We start from the raw sequence: 19238 nt of genomic DNA, 5'->3' as shown, positions 1-19238 counted from the left end.
AGAAAAGTTCTTAGTATTGATTGAAAGAACGCCATAAAACAACGGCAAGAACCAAAAAACAAACGAGAAAGTCGAATTCGACTTTGGTCGAATCGTGCATACCCTTTGCTTCAAGTCCAAGGAAGAATGTCTAGCTATGACTCCATCAAAAAGTCAAACTTGAGCCCTAACTTTTCGCTATGACTGCAGTTCTACCAATGGGCTTGATAAACATTAAACCTATGTCTGTGAAATTTTAGGTTTAAAGCTAAGCGTACAACACATAAGCAATCCTTCAAACTATGGCACTATTAATGGGTAAGGGAGTTACACTCTCGTAATTGGTAATTGAGATGAAAATACATCAACGATATGTTTTACTGGTGTTCTGCTATTTTTCGTTGGGCTGCATACTTTCTTATTCATAACATCGCGGGGATTGTGCCGACTGCAGCAAGACATTCTAAAGATCGTAAAACATCATCAGTCATCACAAGTGCAAATTCTTTCTACATTGAAAGAATCTTCATTAAATGATTAAACCTTTGTACAGCGGTACATTTTCGCAATTAAATAAGACGTCTTACGAACAATTGGTTTTGGAAATCTGTCGATGAAGCATGCAGTTCATATATAGGAAGATATTCTAGTATTAATATCGCGAGCAATCGAAAATATAACTCTTTCCAATAGACTATTCCGTAAGTTGCATTAAGCTTATTAAACATGTAACGAAGAGTTTACATTCGCGGCTCGCAAGTAAACTCTCGTCGGTGTTAGAATATATATATATATATATATTATAAATACATATATCCGTAAACTTTAATTTATATTAGAACGTAATTACCAAGAGTTAAGGAGAACGAGAGTTTATAAAGAAATGAAATTTGGCTGAAAAGCAGCTTGCACGCAACACTATACCGATTTTGTTGTACGTTTTCTTATCATGCTTTCTTCGTCAAACTAATCCAGCAATCATCCTTAGAGTGAACGACTCGTTATAAACCATCTTATCGTTTGCTGGGACGAAATCTCTCGCAGCACGCACAACCGCCTAAAAGGAATCGAACAGTAATTCTTATAAGTCATCATGTGGTAGCGAGGGGAAGAATATTGTGTATCGGTTCCAAGTTAAAACTGATTCATAAACGAACTCACATATCCAATGATTCTTGGTCAAACGAACTAACTAGATGCAGTAATCCGTCTGTTAGTCAGTATTGTCTCTAATGCTTTGTTGCCATAGGCAATTCGTTATTGTATTTTACTCAGCTTTTTTTTTGGTCGGAAGGGGCATTGTTGCCGTTACTGAAATTTATAAAACAGAAGTATAGATTTGTATGTATTCAGTAAAATATTTATTTTATATATTCGCAACATTAATTATTAATTATTATTATTAATTTCGTCAGAGAAATAAATTCCAAGACTAAACTCTTAAAAGCACTGCCATCTAAGGCTATCGGCTTTTATTAAAAACTCTACCGCACTTGAGATTCGAACCGACGACCATTGACTTGCTGGTCGAGACTCCTCGCCTTCGGCTACTCCGGCGGATTCGCAACATTTATTTGTAATCTTAAATATTAAGAAACACATAACCTATTAAAATACCTATGATTTGTTTTATATACATTTGTGCAAAGCGTAGGTATTCATATAGTAGGCCAGTAGAAATATAAAATGATATATGTGCAGTGCGATTTTATGATGAAAGTATTATGCAAATGAATGGCCACAAGGTTACCCCACTCTCCTTACCCTACTTAGTTACGTATGCATATATTACAGCTATTTAAATCACTTGTAATATTACCCATATATAAAATTAATATTTTACCTAAATGAGAACATATATCCTATTCATTAGACGTGGACAATAAATGTAGAGCAATTCGGTGTTAGCGTAAAGATAATGTCAGACATACCTACATATATGTAATGAGGACATAGCTTTAAAGTTGTGTGGTCGCCTGCCAATACTACATGATATCATAATATTAAAATATTGAAAAGCCTCCGCAGTTTTTTCCGTAGTTTCGCGCTTCTCTTTGTAGGCTGCTCTTTTTGAACAATTCCACACTGTCATGTGGTTGATGTTAAGTGCCTCCGCTGTTTCTTGACAGTTTGTGTGCCGGTCTTGCTCCGCCAGTTGCAAAATTTAATTGACTTTTCCACTGACTCTAACGTGCATCTTTGACATCGCAGTTCGCGAAATTGGAATCGAGCAAACCACTACTGGGCTCTTCGTTTTCACGAGCAAAATTCTCACCGTACCCTTCACAACATTTTTATTCTTGCAGCGTTTTTATCTTTTTTATTTAAAAAAGTCTCACATAGCCTGTCCCTTCCGATATTTCATTCATTTTCAAATCAATATAACTTTTTAGACGATCAAAGAATTAGCAAACTGTTCTCACAAGAAATGTCACTTTTTAAGCACATGATCGTTTGAGACAATCAGGTGAGCGTTGCCCAATCTATTGGCATCAATATTACCCCGCGTAAAAAACTTTGAACTAATATAAGGGATAGAATTTATATTTAAGTAACCTTGGAAGGTTTGTATTTTTACTGCATCGAAAGTTAATCTATGGGAAACTTCGTTAGGTATACTTAAGTTAAATGACGAGTGATCCTTCTTTTAAAGTGCTACGATTGCTTTCCGACCATTTTTCGTTTTGTTTTTCTGGAAGATTACATATGTTGGTGTATTCATTTAACTTATTGACGCCTAAATTATAAGTTTTAAGACCCGATGCTACTGAAATAGATTGCATGATGCTTATATCCTATTTATTTCTTCTCATAGTTAGTCTAAGAGATAATGTTCGTAGTCGCATTTTAACCGATCAAAAAAAGAAAGCCAAAAATAAGCAGTGGAGAGCTGATAGAACAAACGAAGAGTAAAACGTGCTAAGCGACGTGCGAAGGAAACAGAGAGGGAGACAAGCATCAGTTGTTGAGTGAACTCAAGTTGTAAAGTAGTACAGTACAGTCGTCAAACCTTTTCCGTACTTTTATTATTATTATTATTATTATTTCTTTATATTTAATTACTTGTGAATTTGAATTACTTTTTAATAAACGTTCATATAATATCTTTAATATTTATAGAAAGATATCAAAATCCTTTACATGTGCATAGAATCTTAATATTTTATGATCAAAATAGGAGACAAATTGTATGCGACGCCATAAGGTACGTGTAGGGTATTTCACGAATAGCCCTGCGCGACCATGAAATTTTATTTTTCTCGCTTGTTTTCTCTCGTTATACAGGCACGTAAGTTTTCAAGATTTTCAGTGATTTTGAACAAGTTTAGTTTATCATGATTGCTTAAATTACAAACGCTAGGTATTTTTACTATTTCTTGTGTGCTTTATTAGGTGCTTGCATGTATTTTGATAATTTTTGCACTTGGAAAAGGTACTTATTGAGAAAAATTGGTGCATTATATATGTATATTAATGAAAACATTTTCCATCATTTTCTACAACTTCTGACCATCTTTTTGGCAACATGGCGATACTGTGTCGAAGGAACGATATTGGTTTGATAGCGATGCAATCGTCAACTCATTTTCGCACTTCTTCAGCATTTCGAAACCGCGTGCCAGCCAAACCATGCTGCATCGGTCTGAACAATTGTCAATCACAAAGCGCTACGTCTGGTGAATAAACCGGTTGCAGCAGAACTTCCCAATCGAGCTGTAACAGTGTCTCCTCTTCAACTGTTACAACGTGTGGTAGAGCTTTGCCATACAAGAGGATGACTTTGCATCTGTTAACCGCTATTGCTGGTCTTTTTCGCAACAATTGACGTTAGTAGATATCTGCAGTAATTCTTTTGTTCATTCGCAAAGCCTTATGACATTGAATATTCCGCTTTGGCGTCAATATGGATTACTCTTCTGGACTAACCCAACCCAGACTCTTCTTTTTTGGCTTAGCAAGCAGTATAACCACGATGTTGAAACGAAACGAAAAAAAACGAATTTATCCGTTGCGTACATTAATATATGACATTACTTTATCATTTTCACCAATAGGTGTCACTGATCAATATACAAGCTCCTGTTGTTATGTAGATTTGGTTTATAAATAATGCTCGGATAATGTTATCATTCTATCACGCGGAATGATGAATCTCTACTCATTCTACATATGTAGGCAAGTGGCTTATGTTGTAAAAATTTATCGTGGTGTAATGATCCTGCTTAAAAAAGAAATAAATAAAGAAATTTGGCATAGTATTGCAGCCCTTTTGCTATTCTGCTATTTAAGACTACGAGACTAGGAAAAATGGAGATATACATATGATTTGGAAATTAGGCAAACTATTTATACTCTCCTTTCACATAACATTGGGTCACATTCGCCCGTCCACTAGACGCTAAACTATATTACAGTCGGAAAAGTAAAGATATATAGTCGTTTTACTAAAACTATTCTTTTCAAAATCCACAAATTGAGCATATTTTTAAATCGTCTGACAGTTTGACTCCATTTAATCACATACGTTGGTGTGGCCTTATAATCGGTTCTGAGGTTTTCAAACACGTAAAAAGCGACATCAAAAGCCGAAACATAGAAAGTAAATAGTTAAGCGAAGGCTCCTTTTAACAAAAAGCTAAATTGAAGATCGATTTGTGAATTTAGCTTTCAATTAATAGCAAATCTGTTACATGATACTCAATTATATATTAACTGTCGCTTCAATTTAACTGCAAGGCAAGGTAACTATGCTTATGAAAATGAAATAAGAAAATCGTTCAAAACAGGCAAAAAGTCAATCATAGTAATGTAACTAACAATTAGCAAAACATATGAAGCAAATAATTGAATTTTTGTTTAAGAAGGGACGTCAAAAAACTTCTTCATTAGTAAAGTTTTAGTTAAAATCAACGAATTGAAACTGACCCAAAGGGCCGTTTTCAGTTGACTATTAGGCAGATTATTTAACAGACACTGATTGCTTTTTAATAACCTTTAGTTTGCTTAGATAATTGTGACTAACCTGTTTGTCTATTGGGATTAGGATATAAAATTGTTTTGGCAAACGCACGGCGGAAAACTAATAATTATTTAAAACATTTACATAATATATCTGCAGATTCAAAGTCCGTCTGTCTATTTCTTATTTTTATATCCATCACCGAAGTGTGATCGGTATATTCATTTTTTTAAAACGTTTGCAACGCCCAGAAGGAAGTATCTGAGACCCCGCAAAGTATATACATTCTTGACCAGAATCCAATTCTAAATCGATTTAAACATGTCCGTCTCACCGGCTGTGTAAGATCTGCCTGGCCACAAAAATTAAGCTATCGATGTCAAAATTGGTATTAACATTGGAAGTTGAGGGACATGTACAGAGTACCAAGTAAGTAGAGAATACTGTTACTTTTCAAAAGGAATAAAGAATTGATTTTTTTTTTTTTATTACTCATAAAGGACAAAGATTTGAACGTTTATCCTACAGACAATGCTGGACAAAATTGGGAAAAATTTACTACGCCTACCCAATATTAGTGTATCAAAACGCAATTTTTTTCCGCATCTCTAATAACGCATAGAAGCAAGGCCCAAAAACCGCGTAAAGTATATAAATTCTTCTCCAGTTTCAAAACAGGAATGCATCTAAGCATGTTCGTCCATTCCCCTGTTCATCTGTCAGTTTGCTTAACTGTGCAGTATTTATAGTAACGTTCTTCCGTTCAGAAAAATAAATGCAGGAAAGATTTTGAAAACGACCCAAACTCAGCTATGGACACCATTGTTTTCCGTGTTTTTCGGTTCTAACCCGTAAACTGCAACACATAGAAACTTCCACTCTCTTTCTAAAGCTAGAATAAATCCACCACGCTCACTCAATTTTAGAGAGTATGAAAATTTAACTATTTTTCTTTCTTTTAGTCTTTTTCAGGATAACGGAGACGAGCATAAAAAATTCGATCAAAGTCGATCGAATATAATTTTTTTTAGCATAATAATAAATCTAAAGTCGGAAACTATATGGTCAACTTCAGTTTACCATCATTTTATCATCATTTGGCTTCATCAATAAATATGCCCATGAACGATCTCGATCCGGTTATGATAAGTAGAAATTTGTTTCATGCAATACTTTCTCCAAAAACTATATGGAAATATTACAAACGGATGCACAAATCTAGTGTATATCCTTTGCATATAGTTGTATACAAACAACTACGGAGCAATTATCAGAATATATTGAAAAAGTTCATCTTCAATAGGGATTTTATAAAATTTTCATTCAATTTTGTAAAAATTGTGACCGTAATAATAAAATGTAAGTTTCGAAAAAGATGAACACACTAAGTTAATATGCTATTGCCAAATAGAAGAAAAAGTATTTTAATATATGAAACATGAAACATATATTACGTTCGAATTCATCTACTTTCATATAAGTACCTACCTACAGGTATGAATATGTAATTTTGTAAAACAATTTTTCAAAAGTAAAATTTCAACTTTAGAACTTTATTTCTTTTACCTACATTTACATGTTAGTACACATCACAAACAAATAATAAAAAAAAAATAAATAATAATAATAACAATAATAATAAAGAGAGAAAGAAAAAAAGAAAGAAAAAAAAAAAAAAAAAACTACTCGACTTTCTGACACTACAGTAGTTTCTTGACATTATAGTATAACTATACGGTAATGTACTTACTGCAGCTTGTAACGGAGAAGAGATGTTAAGTGTGCAGCGTACACTTTAAAATACAATATAACTATAATGCCTGTAAGTGGATTTGGTACGAGAACGAGTGAAGCTTTGGCTATACGCCTTCGCACACACACATGAGCAACAGCACCAGCAGGCAAAAAGTGTGAAATAAAGTTATATCAAGTCAAAAGTACTAAATTCAAAATTTTTGTCTGAAAAAAAAAAAAAAAAAAAAAGATGAAAATGAAAATGAAAAAATAAAAGAAAAAGAAAAATCCCAACACGATTCAGTAAAAAGCAAAGTTTTGAATTTGCTGTTGATGGAATAAAAATGTATAAAGCAAAAAAGAAAAGAAGAAAAAATATTCTCTTGCAATAACTTTGTGCAGTAAAATGTCAACGAAAAAAAGCACTAGATAGACGTTGAAGTATAGAATGAACTGAACGCACTATACTGTGGCCTTGCACACATAATATAGCAGAAGCAGCAGCAGCAGCAGCAACAGCAGCGGCAGCAAGCTTGCTTCCGAGCTGTTCTTTTTATTTTTTATACCCCTTATCCAAGTATGGGGAAAAATTCAGTTTGTCATTACGTTTGCAAATTGCAGAAATACTTATTAAAGATAAATTAGAATCGAATCCGGATCTATCCATAGATTCATTAATTTTTTTGACCATGCAGTGGTAGTTCCCCTTTTTGTTAAAATTCCCGCTTAGTTAAAATCTCCTTAGGACATTCAATGAACTTCAAAAAACCTCCCAAATTTTGCCATTTTCCCTTAACAGCCATTCTTTTGCCCATCACACAATCGCAGTTTTCATAATTCGGTCCTTCCCTCAACAGAATGCATTGTGGCGTCGCCTTCTTATAATTACTTATGGGAAAGATCGGTTCTTCCGAATTTCTCTCACTTGAACTGATCGCAATTATATTTCCTTCTAGAGTTTAATGAGCAACCTTCAAGTTCAAGAATTAAGACCAACACACTAATACACAGTCGCAGTATCCATTTTACACATTACAATTTATCAGAACATAAGCTTTTTTTAAAAGACTAAGACATTAAAAGCTAACGTGCCCTATAACAAATTCTGAAACCTTGAAGAAAACTCTAACAAATATTGCGACATAAAAAGTTATAAAAAGAAGAGATATTTTCTAGAGTCATCTGAGTTCAATTGCAACTCCACAGTCAAGTACAAATTTAAGCGATTATCATATGTTAATTATTATAGGTTATGTGTACTAACGGCTTGTAATAACGATAGCTTACCTGCTTGTCAAAATATAATCCTTGCAAGAACGCAACATTCTCTAGATATACGAAATCCATCCTTTCCCTAATCACAATCCTTCATCTAAATGGTGGTATCACCTTTAAGTAAGTTATTTATGAAAGAACAATTAGCGACGTTATGGCGGCCTATTCTATAGCGTCTTTAAAAGAATTGTAAAACTTTTCGTCTACGCCGCCTAGGATTAATGACGTATACGACACACACTACTCACCTCTTTCAGCTAACCATATAGCTCAAAAGAAGCGAGTACTTCTTGCAAAAAGGGAAAAAACCCTATTGAAGTCTGTATTGGGTTCCAACCTTGTAGCTGGGCTCATGAAGCGCAAGAAACTCTTGCTTTAATAAATCATGCGACCGACATGTACCGATTCACAATCAAGCTGCACACACAAATTTCGTTCTCCGGGATCGGACGCAAAGATAAAGAAAACCTATATTTATCCAATCTTTTACATACGTACATCGCTGCAATCGCGAGATAAAGAGGACAGCGTAATTCGCCTTTTAAAGGGGCACTTGCTTTCATTTTTAAAGTTTGATTACGCAGGTACTTTAATATATTAATCTCGTTTCTTACTGCGTTTAACCTTAGGTGAAGGGTACACAAGATTCACCTAAAGACGTCTTTAATTTTCTTGCTTTTTTTCATTCCTTCTACGTCCTTTTAACTCAGTCTCTCTGTGAATTAATGGTTTCAACTATTCCACTATAAAAGTAATTTTGGTTAAAGAAAAATTTCCAAAATGAAATAAAAACTCGAACAGTAACTGTGCGCCTCAGTTTACGTTATAAGTTAAGTGCATTATATAATACATAGAAAATTGATGATATCGAAGTAGATTGGATTTATTTAATGGTATATAGTTACTATATATACATGGAAATATGCTTTTTAACTAAAAAAAATTTATTCTAAGAACGATTTAACTCGTAAACGATTCACAAAGAATTTATAGGAAAAGGAAAAGAATCTCGAAAGTCACACAATTCTATGAAATCAATCTCTTGTTAAAAAATCTGCAGACAATTAAAGAATTTATCCACCACTGTAAAAGCTTCATTATATATGTAAATATATTATGCATTAATAAGACCCTCAAAAACCGAAATATGAGTTCTGCTAATCTTCGCTTTCATTTTTAATTATTCCCGAACGAATTCATTATAATAGCTACATAAACAAGTCGTCGTCGGTTTTTCGAAGTGATAGCCTTAGACTGTAAATATATAATGATATGAAAAACAGCAGCTTTTCCGTTTGAACTTTACCTTCGAGCTTAACGCAATAGTGTTGGTTATCCCGCAGCAGCTGTTTCTGGGCACTTTGAATAAGTTAACTTTTATGCCGGGAAATTCGGAACGCAGAAAACCGAAGTTTTCCTGCTTAATTTATACGAAAGTGTCAATAAATCATGACGAGCAATGAACACGATACAATATCGGAAGGGCAGACAATCGTGAAGCAGTTCATCGACAGGAAATTCGCATTCTTCTTCGCGCCATATTTAAGAGGATCGACTGGGTTGCGAGCTGCTCCGATGCAGCGAAATCAGCGTTGACGACACTGCCAACAAGAGCTGGAACCCTTGCATCGATCGTTAAACGAAATACGCTTACAATATATACCACATAACGAAGCTGGGCTTTCAATGTGTAAAAAATCCGCATGGGAAACGTTAGCAACACTGAACTGAAAGGTGGTACAACTTCGTACCACCTTTCAGCAACGAAGTTGTTGCTATTCACCACACGTTAGTACTCCGATTAAAATTTTCCTAATGCAGTAGACAAGCTATTGGGTATTTTTGTAGGACTTTTGTTACACATTACCTACCGACGATCTTTCACGACTTTCCAATGTCCTTCGACTGTTTTCTGTCATCTCATAATGTATCCTTTAAGCCATGGAAATTTTATATTATCAATGCTAGAAATATAACCAGGGTTAAGCACAAGCCTTCCTATTTGTGGGCCTGTCATTTCTCCATCGCGTAGATCGATAGTAATGAGAAAATGTACTGTTCTCTCTATTCCATATTGAGTTTATAACACACCTTCTATTTTCATTGAGATCGCATTCACCGATTCTTTTCGACAAGGCGTCGACGTTGTAAGTCGAAAGCAAGGCTTTTCTTCTTTTCTTTTTAACTAATTACAGATTTAATAAAATTTTTTCTATGCACTCCAAAGAATAGCGGTGTAACTCAGTTGAATGTAATGCAAACATAAGCTTGGCCTAAAGCGGGATGTTGCAAACGTGACAATTAAAATGCTGAAAGTGGTCTTTAACGAATGATTTAGCATTTGGTTGTCTGTCATGTAACATAAGGGTAGTAACAGGGTCCTGGTTCCACTATCAGCTTCAGTTTCTTAAAACTTTAACCTTATTTTGGTCTTATACAGTCAGAAATTATTATGCTATTTAAACACTTATCAATAATGACCTCTAATCAAATTGCCTGCTGCTTCGTCAAGGCGGTAGGTTTGTTGCACATGTGCTTCTCTAAAAAGTTAATCTGGAATGAATTTGGCCGACATTCTATAATGTAGAGTTTTACTGAGTTCTGGCACGCATATGGCTTGCCATTTAATATTAGATTGGAAGAAAAATCTCGTTCCTCTTACGATTCCGCAAAACTATTCTGCTCAGTTCTTTAAAAAACTTTTTAGTAGTTGGGACGCCTTTTACAGAAAACACTTTAATGTCCTCACTATTCTGCTCTTTGTCTATTTGCTTATTTTTCAAATGCCATTGGATTTTGAATGTGTATTTCACAAGCGTGAATAATAGTGTAAAAAACTCATCACGCATTTTTAATTATATATTAGCTGGTCTAAGAGTATATGAACATACATATATGCGGATAGATTCTTGTAAGATATTAATTAATAATAGTATTTTTACTAGCAAGCCGGCGAGGTTTTTGCCGTCACAGATCTGAGAACATAAACAACAGTAGTAGTTTTTCGAAGCACATTAGTTTATTAAGTTCTTTATTGCAAACATATTACTATTTAAAGACATCCTTTAATCCTTAAATCGTTCCATCGTATGTTTAAAATCTCATACCCTTTGCGTTACAACCTTTGCATAGAGTTTTTTTTAATCCTTAAATGCATATTTATGTCCACCCACCACCCCTATAAGACTTTATTTTCTTTTCTCGTAATGTATCTAATAACTAAAAGGCAGCTTCAGTGCGAAATTCGGTATTGATTTAACCATGTGCGTTCGTCTGTATGTCTGTGTTGTGTTCGTTGTTGGCATCCTTGTGCTTCGCAAGAGTGAAGAAATCGACTTCAAATTTGGAAGAAACATTGGAAAGTTTTGCACGCAGGTTATTGAAAATGGGCCACAATTGTCAGAGCAGGAGCGCGCAGTGGAGCGTAAGCTGAACGCAAGTCCGTTTATTTTAACAAAAATTTTTGGCTTTTTGCTCCTTACTCGAAAATTATTAAAGTTAGAAGGCTGAAATTTTCCACATTTACTTTACGAGACGCTTTACTCTTTACTTCTAGAAATGGAACCAATCGACCATACCTACAAAAAGTTACGAGCAATTTATATTTTTTGCCACTTTTTTTAAGTTTTATGCTTATTTACCATACGGCAAACAAGACAAAACGTTTAAAATTATTTTGTACACTCTGCCTAAAAATAGGTTAATTCTAAAATGAATATGATGGACACCGCGATTACCCTTTTCTTGATAAAACCGGCGATGTGGGCAACAAATAAACGAACTTGGAGAATAGAATGCGAAAAGCATAGTGGCGGATATGCGACTCGACGCCCGCTGAATATACCTTTCTTAATTGTTTTCTATAAATTTGTTTATCAAATTCAATTTAAAATTGGCAACAATATACATTTAACGGTTAAAAAAATGTAAAAAGCTGATAAATCAATATTGTTAGCAGAAGGAAACTCTGACTACGTTCACTTACGGTAAATTCAGCCTGTTTGTAACTTATTTACAGTCTTGAACAGTATTAAATACTACAAACGACAAAATTCGTTGTAGAAAAGGGAGATAGGCGAATTTGGAGAAAGCAGTATTGGTTAAATAATCCCCTTCTAACAGATATATTTAATGTAGAAAGAACGTTTCGGAAACTCTACAGATTGGATCAATCGGCACTAAGGCTAATACGAGTTATGTCTACCTTAGAAAATGTGCCAAACATATTAAAATTAAAATCAGTAAATAATTTTGATCATTTATATGATACATGTATATAAATCGCCGATGGACCAATTCATAACATTATATAGGGCCATTCACAAGACGTGTCATTTCCAATTCAATTCAATTGCGCAGAATAACCGCTTTGTTCCGAGCTTTATTGCGAATAGAGCCATTCCGCTTAAAAAAAAAAAACAACAAGATCAGACCAAAAATACTCAATCGGTATTGTCGAGCAACGCAATCCATTTAGTCTGAAAAGTATTGCCCAATTACAACGCCAGTCCGAAAACCACACCAGACTGTTATCATCGAAGAACATATTCGACTATTTCTCTTCAATTTACTAACTCTCAGATGCGTTAACATTATTGGTTTACATACCCGGAGTGAGATAAAGTAAAGATTCGTCGCTCGGAATAATTTTGTTTAAGAAAGCATGATTTTCTTATGATTAGTCATGTTCAGTTCCTAATTAGCGAACGTTGCAGTTTTTTTTAATAACAAGTATCATCGCAATCAGAGCAAATATCCTATAGTTACGTATCAGAAAATTCTATACGTAGTTAAATCTGTGGGTTAGATTAAACCGGTATGAGGCTAACTTAGACTGACAGACAGTAGGCTTGCCATGCAAATGCTTTTATGAAATGGGAAAAAATAGAAAAAAGGTTTTAAGCGAGTTCGTATGCATCAAAAATTACCCGAAATCGTTCATTATAATTCATTAACCCATCGATCTGTAGCCAACTTTTCAACTGAAATCTATGAGCCACAAAAAATGGGAATTTAGAATTAACCGACAAACTAGCATACTAGCATACACTAAATCTTATCTCTTTATCATCTTAAAAATCGTCGGCTTGTGAAGTCTTCAGTCAATATGCGCGCATTCTACAAATGTTTTATAAAACTGTGGTGTGGAAAGTAAACAAAAAGAGAAAAGAAAAAAGAAAAATATCAGTTTTGAAAAGTATTTTTATATAATAAGCCTATGTATAATAATGGACTGTAATATACATATTGTATACAATATTATATAATTGATATATATACGTATATGGGTACTCGGTTTGGGGTGCTTTGCTTGTTGTGTTCTCATTAATATAATGATTACATGGACACATGCAGAGCACAAAACATACTATAATTCAAATATTTTGCATATACATAACAATTTGGAAATCTGCATGAATTTATAGATTTTCTATATCTGTGCATATGTGTATATTCATTAATATATATTTAATGGATATATACATATATATATATACATATGTATATACATATATACATATATATATATATATATATATGATATATATTATTTATATACATATGTATATATGTATATATATTTACGTGATAAGAAATTATAGCAAATAATTATACCATAACGTTCTTTGGGGGAATTTGCACAGTTCGTATTTGAGATATGTATATATATATATATATGTATATACTCGCGCTTTAAACACACTATTAAATTCACACGGGACTGTTAGGAAATATCATGGATTAATTACAAACATTTATTATTATAAATGCAAATTAGCATTGAAAATGCATTGTTCCCGTCTACGCTTTCCATATAATATTAAACAATATTTATGTCTGTTTTCGCTGATTTGAATAAACGAAATGAAACTAAAGTGAAAGGTGTTCATTGTACTTTGCCTTAACTGAACTCATTCTCTTCGTTCATGTCGTGAACAACTATAACACAATACAATACTATTTGGCATAACGGCTTGTTACGCTTGCATACACACAAACACTCGCCTAACCAGTTCGGGCTTTTTTACAAAGGACATACACATGTGTATGTGCATATCAAAATTTTGATAAAAATTAAATTAATTGAGGAATGATGTGATAATAAGAAGAAAACAAAATTTAGTTCAACCAATTCACAATCAAGCAATCAATGCTGCTGAACATAAAATTTCATATTCGTAGGCATTACCGAAGGATGACGAGTATATTTGTTTTGTCAAAACGTTTGCAGCAATCAGACGAAAACTTCGCAGGCCCCACAAATTATATACATTCCTGATCAGAATCAAATTTGGAATTGACTTAAGCATATCCGTCTGTCCGTCTATCTGCCTGTATATGGCTTGTTATAAGCAAACTCCTGGCCGCCAAAAAGGAGCTATCGACTTCAAATTTGACAGAAACATTGAAAGTTCTTCTGCGCAGGTTGGTATTGAGAACGGGTCAAATCGGTCAAAGGGACACGCCCAGAGTACCAAGTAAGTTGAAAATACCTCTGTTTTTCAAAAGGACTTAAAAATTGGTTTGTTGTTCATTACTCAAAAACTACAAGAGATGAATCTGCAAATATTTGAGAGTATACCCTACGCACAATGCTGTGGTATTTGTACAAAATTAGCAAAAATTGACCATTGCCTATCCCTTATTATAACCTATTAAAATTTAATTTTTTTGTAATACGTTTAGAAGGCACAGCAAGAAGCTTCTGAAACTGCATATAGAAGAAGAAGCACATAAATTCTTGGCCAATTTCAAGTTTGAAATGCACCTGAATATGCCCGTTTGCCCAACTGTGTAATATTTGTCGTAAAGGTTGTCCCGTTAACTGACATGAAAATATCGGCTATAAATTTGCAAAAGAGTTTTGAAATGACCTAAACTTTCTAAAGGACACGCCTACAGCGCCCACAAACCTATGCGACAAAAACTTGTATTTTGAAAACAGAGCGCGGATATGTAATTCTTTCATTTTTTTTGTCTTTTTTCGAATAATGGTGATGGGCATAAAATATCGTATATAATTTTCTTGTTTCTTTTTTCTTACTTAATATACATATTAATGTAGTTTTTACTGCACTCTCTAATGACATCTGCACGCAGTAGAGAGCTCGGTTTTGATTAAATCATATTCAAGCCTCCATTTGATCATTAATAGGGTTGCTTTTGATCTTTTCAAGCGGTTTTGTGACAGATATGAACAACATCTCACTTAAAATTGAAAATTTGAATATCCCGTCAAGCTCGAAAGTTTTTTTAGCATTTCTCAGTTTAAAACTTTAAGATAGGTTTTCCATTTTTTTTATGAAAATATAGTCGTGTTCAATTTCAAAATCAATGGAATTGAAATTGGCCATAGGAGTTTATGGCCAAAACTATTTAAATTCCGCTGTACCGATTCATATAATTTTCTGATATTAAGATAAACGCGTTAAGAAAAGTGTAATGAAGTAATGCGTTTGTAGCGCATTAACTACGGAAATTATTACGTATTCTACTTATTGTCACACAGACTAGCGCGCATATGACTTATGCGTTATTACTCAACCTACTTAACTAAAAAAAATATGCGCTGCGCACACCCACTGAAATATAATTTATGGTTTTTCATCATACGAGGTATACTCGCGTATAACTTGACCTTTCTAGTCACGAGAAGGTACGACAACCGTTTGTTTAAAAATGATTTCAAGTTTTTAAAGCAAAATAGAAAAAGAAAGTGAGAGAGAATGACCAAAAATTAGTGCTATAATACATGTATATATGTAATAATGCGCGTTATAGTGAAATTCTTCCCTCATATATGGCCATCAATATGAAGAAAAGCCCTATAATTATTTTATGTAAATTGAAACTAATCAACAATGCAATAAGACTTTGAGATCGCTTTCTCAAAATTATTTGATATTTTGTTACAGTAGTTAAGTGGTCTCTTGTGTTCCCTATATTTTTCTGGCTAAGAACGGATATGGATTAAAGAGTCTCCAAAGAGTACTTTTGTACGTTAGAAACGTAGCTTTAAAGGTAAGGTATTTGCTAATAGTATGAATTATAATTTTTTTACTACATTCCATGGGGTTTATGAGGCAGATATCAGTGGTACTTACCAACTGATAAGTGCAATGGTATGGACTGATGAAACCGTGTGTGCGAGCGGTTGTAATCGCGATGATTGCTCTCAAAGCAGCACAATTGACGCAGCAACCTAAAGCGTTACGCATGCATTATACTAATTAAACTTCACAGATCAAGTTCAAGATGGCATGCTGTAGAGAAACCAGCTGGAATAAGTTTTACGCGCAAATATATGCAAGAATTATGAACGCTATTAAGAATTCTACATTTAAACCATTATTGTTAGGCATTAATTCCAATTGTCCATAACTGGCGGACGATAATGTTGTTTCCCCAGGTCAAAGTTGTATCGTTAGGAATAACGCTGCAGTATATGGGATCTTGCCGTGTATAATTTTGTTTTACTTAGGTCCCATAATTATTTCGAAAAATAAAAATTTACTGAATCTCATCGGCTGCTAGCAATGATGAGCTAGCGATGCATTTTGTCAGCCCAACCTAAAAGAAATAATGAATAAAATCCGGTCAAGCCCCTAACATTATATATAGGATTACAAACTTACAGTGTCTTTTTTATTTACTTTATTTATTTATTTATTTATTTTCTTTTACGTAATTTAATTCAGTGCTAACAACAAAAAATTATATAACAATTCAAAATAACTATCTGTTCAACTTTTTCATTCGATGCGACGGTGGCTGCATCCTACAATTCATATAATTTCCCCTAAGCAATGCTTAATGAACGAGTTCGTGCTTTATCTTCTTGGAAATTGTGCGTTTTTTTTTTTCAACCAAACCTATCACCTATCATGAATAATATATTGCTCGTAAATGTTAAATGTTGTAAAATTGGATTGCATAGGTTTATTTTTTGACCTACAACCTCTGCAAGGACTCCCAGGAAAAGCCAGTCTTCATAAGCCGACACAGCGTCATTTTGAGCATTTTATGACGAAAATAGATGAAGAAGAATAAGTTCTTTAGCAAGAGTACTAATTTTGCCGAAATTGGACTATGTCGGTTTATGTTTTGGTCCTCCTCTCGCGACAGCATACCCACGAAACAGCGTATCAAAAAAATAAATGGATAATCGTATTAGCCGAAGTGATGTAGGCCATTAAAAGATCGCCCTTATCCGACCATAATCTTTTCACTTATTTCTAATATAGGTTGTTTTCTCCAAATAATTTGTAACTGTAGAGTCACTCATTCACGAAGAGATTTAAACAAAAATTAAGAAATTTAAAACGGGTTGAAAGACGCGATTGCGTGCTTACGTATCACACTGTTCAACCTTATCGACATTTTTTGATGCATAAAAAAAAATAGGATAAAAAATATCGCATATTTATTTCAACTTATAATAAAAGTAATTTCTTTCCTAATCATTTGGATCCGCTCGGTTTTGAAATAATTCATAACAAATCCAAGTAGCAACGATAGCTAGTCGATCGTCCATAAACTCGTCGCATTTTGCGTTGTATGGGTCCAAAATCGATTGATCCTCCTCAAATCTTTAACGCAGAACTAAATATTAGCGAGAATGTTTTCAAAATTCTCAATTTTCGAATAAAATTTGCGACAAAGATATCTATTTACAAACTCCTCCTACAATGTCAAAACACATAGGAAGCTTTGGAAAAATCTTTGTTGAATTGGCCTGTGTCGCTGAACGTCTACTTACCGTTGAATTTATAAATCCTTTGCATAAATATATTTTAAGTGATTTTTCTTAAATACGAATTCATTCCGTGGATGGGCAATTGAAGATTTCTAAATGTTAAATACACTAAATAATATAAGAAATATAATTCAAAAATCTTCGAAAGTCAGAATTCGTAAACTTACTCTTCAATCATTGAGTTCTCGATATTTCTTATGTGTTAACTACACTTATATTAAAAAACTCGATGGCTCTTAGATGGACCTGTTCAGAAACTTGGGTGCGATCTATATATTTTTCTAATCATAAATGAAAGTATGGAGCGCCAAAAATGGATCTGCGAAATTCGGCCCAACAAATTGGATTGATTCTTCTCTTAAAAGCTTCTCTTGTCTTCATAAACCATTTCTTAGAATTTCTTTGCTCCCAAAAGAAGTTACATTTTTTGGATTCTCTTATGTTGAGAATAACTTCTTACAATTATCGTGTCTCTTAAAAGGAATAAATTATTTGAAATTTCTATGCCTTTAAAAGAAATCAAGCCGTCCGATTCCGTTATCTTCGAACTTATTCGAAATGCTTTAAATTTTCTTAACTTTAAAAGAAATCAAAAATATTAGCTTCCTCTGCCTTTGAATGTATTTAGGTGCTTGAAACTCCCCTGCACTCTTAAGAGAAGTCAGACAGAAGAAGAATCCTTTAAACTTTCTTTGTGTTCAAAAGAAATCAAATCCTTGAAATTTCTCATGTCTCTGTCCTTCCTTTGGCAAAATAAGCTTTGTTAGTATTTAGCTCTTTACTTATAATTTTTTTTTTCTTTTTTTTTTCATCTTAAAAATTTTCATATTAATATACTAAACATTTTTTGTAATAATTTAAATCGTTCTCTTTTTTTTACCTTTTCTACTTCTACCTTCAATATCAACAAGTTTTAAACGCAAGTACACTATGAAGAGCAGGTCCTTGTCGTAGTTTCTCTTCGGCTACTTTATTTTCCTAGGAAACATTATTTTAAGGCGCATAAAGAAATCATTAAAATGGCTGGTTCCGTCTTGAGAAGTTCAAAACGAATTTTTAATACCCATCTATCAACAATAATCCCTACATGTCTACATGTATAAACTTTCATTAATATTATATATACATATAATATTAAAAATAAATTAATTTAATTACCGTCAACTATCAATTTATCAATTTATAATAAGATTGAACTGAACGAATACATTCGCAAATTTCGTGATCTTGCGACGAAGAATATATTTTATATAAGCGAGAGTTGTTCTGTAGTCTCATTAGCTTGCATTACTAACGGTCGCATACGTTCGAAAATATTCTTTTTACATAAGCAGCTGCAAGTCGAGTACGTAAGTATCGTAGAAAGTACCGAATTGTATGATTAACTTAGCAGACACATATATATATACAAGAGGTATATGCGTATGTATGCTGCATGTAAAAATGGCAAACTAACCAAGTGTATGTCATTGCTTTTCTGGATGGTTGTGTGTGTGTGTGTGTGTGTGTGTGTGTGTGTGTGTGTGTGTGTGT

The sequence above is a fragment of the Glossina fuscipes genome, unplaced genomic scaffold, assembly GCF_014805625.2.
Source record: "Glossina fuscipes isolate IAEA_lab_2018 unplaced genomic scaffold, Yale_Gfus_2 59, whole genome shotgun sequence".
NCBI lineage: Eukaryota > Metazoa > Arthropoda > Insecta > Diptera > Glossinidae > Glossina > Glossina fuscipes.
Note: the sequence above shows the minus strand (reverse complement) of the source record.